The sequence below is a fragment of the Orycteropus afer genome, unplaced genomic scaffold (assembly GCF_000298275.1).
Source record: "Orycteropus afer afer isolate SDZICR_OR568_19922 unplaced genomic scaffold, OryAfe1.0 scaffold00236, whole genome shotgun sequence".
Taxonomy (NCBI): Eukaryota; Metazoa; Chordata; class Mammalia; order Tubulidentata; family Orycteropodidae; genus Orycteropus; species Orycteropus afer.
The window spans coordinates 4,400,234-4,402,812 of NW_006921823.1; positions in this window are offsets into that span (position 1 = coordinate 4,400,234).

The following is a 2,579-nucleotide window of genomic DNA, read 5'->3' on the forward strand; positions in this document are numbered from 1 at the left end:
GGTCAATGACATGAGACAAAGTATATGTGAACTGCTGTATGGAAAGTGAATTAGCTCTGTAAATCTTCACCCAAATCACAATTTAAATAAATAAATAAATAAATAAAGACGTTTGCACTGACAGTCTCCATGACAATCCTGGAAACTCTGAATGAGCAACCAACAGATCCTACCATTAGGGAGGCCCATCCCACTAATTGTATAATTTGTAGGAAAAATCTAATCATGCCTGGCACTTGTATCAAAGAGTAAACTCACTAGACATTACTCATGTCAGTCTTTTGTTCCTGACCACAGAAAGAGCTATCCCATTTGTAATTAACAGTCATTTCTAATAGTTGTCTAATGCCCACAGTGTTCCCAAGAGGTGTTTGTCATTTCCATTTTATAAATGAGTAAGAGAAAGAACTTCACCAGAATCAAGGGTTCTTATTTCTTAGGCTATTAAAATTGCAGCAGACTTGTTTTTTCACTGACTAGCAGAAATGTCAAACAACAACAAAAAAAAAAGGTGAAAGGAAAGAAAAATAAAATGGTAATCAGGTAGTATGGAATAAACAAAGTTGTCAAGTATGTATTATTTCACAGAAGATGTTAAAAAATAATTATCTATCCCCACATTTGTAGAATCTGAAACAAGATCATATTTTTCTCAGAATGTGAGAAAAAAAAAAAAAAAAGATAGTCCTAAAGGACAGTTGACAACTTTTTCTGACATACCTCTTGAGAGTCCACATTTTGCTCATTTTCACTTGCAAGTAACAACCTCAGCATACTCCAGACATAGAAATCACAAGACAACTGTATAGGAAGTCCCAAGTACTGTACAGGCCTCCCACCAACTCCTACCTCACTTGACTTGTCCCATGCTTGACCCCCATCATCGCTAACATCAGCCTATCTTCTGATTTACTACAATAGGCTCTCATTCATCTCAAATGATTTCAGAGCCTCTTGAAATGAAACATTCCATCCTTTGGGACTTTTGAGTTACAAAGCATGGATAAGTATTAACAAGTGATTAACCATAAATGAATATATAAATGGTTTAACCCACTGCCTTTGAGTGGATTCTGACTCATAGCAACCCTTTAGCAATCCTGAGAACAGAGTAAAATTGCTCCATAGGGTTACCAAGGCTCTAAATCTTTGAGGAAGCAGACTGCCTCATCTTTCTCCTGCAGAGCAGCTGGTGGGTTTGAACCACCAACATTTTGGTTAGCAGACAAATGTTTTAACCACTGTACCACAAGAGGTGCTCTGTAAAAGGTTTAGAGAAGATAATATATTTTTTAATCAAAGATAAAGAATTTACACTGAGTAAAGATTAAATAGTTTTGTTTGATTCATTCTAAATATAGAAAACTAGAGAAGAGTGTTTGATAATTTATTGGAATGAAGGAAATAAATCATCTCAGGCAAAATTATCTTTAGAAAAATTTTATAGCTGACTCATAAATTCTTTTTCTTTTTCTTTTTAAATTATTTATTTTTGTTGTTGAGAACATACATGGAAGAAGCATACATCAATTCAAGTTTCACCATGTACAATTCAGTGACATCAACCACATTCTTCCAGTTGTGTGACCATTCTCACCTCCTTTTCTGAGTGATTCCTCCCCCAGTAACATAAACTCATTGCCCCCTAAAGTTCCTGGGTAACCTTTCTAGTTGCTGTTGTCAATCTAATGCCATGTGGATAGATCTTACAAGAGTGCAACGCTCAAGGCAGACATACTTTGTCAACTAAACTAAACCACTATCTGGTTTTAAGAAGACTTCAGGGGATATTTTTGGTTTAAGGTTTCAAGTTTATTTTAGGGCAGTAGTTTCAGGGGTTCATCTAGCTTCTATGGGTCCAGAAAGTCTGGAATCTATGAAATTTTGAAATTCTGTTCTGTATTTTTTCCCCTTTTGATCAGAATTCTTCTTCTATTGGGCTTTGATCAAAACGTTCAATAATGGTCATCAAGTACCATCCAGTTCTTCTGGTCTCACCACAAAGGAGGCAGTTGTTCATGGAAGCAATTAGCCACACATTCCATTTCACCCTCCTATTCCTGACTCTACTTCCACAGTGATACCACCTCAGAAACCCAAAGAGGGGTCACTATGAGTCAAATCCGACTGGACAGCAGTGAGGTTTTTTTTTTTATTATTATTATTCTTGTCTCTAAGGAGCCCTGGTGATGCAGTGGTTAAGCTCTTGGCTATTAACCAAAAGGTGGGTGGTTTGAACCCACCAGCTGCTCAACGGGAGAAAGATGAGGCAATCTGCTTCTGTAAAGATTTACAAACTTGGAAATGCTATGGGGTAGTTCTACTCTGTCCTGTAGGGTCGCTGTGAGTTGGAATCAACACTACAGCAAAAGGTTTGGGGTTTATCCTGACTCTCTTTCTTCCTGCTAGTCCAGATGAATAGAGACTGAGTGTTGTGCTTTGGAGGGCTAGCCATTGGAAGATTTAAAGACCTTCAAACCAAACCAAACTCACTGCCATCCAGTTGATTCCAACTCATAGCAACTCCCATTAAGTTTCCAAGGCCATAAATCTTTTGTGTGTGTGTGTGTGTGTGTGTG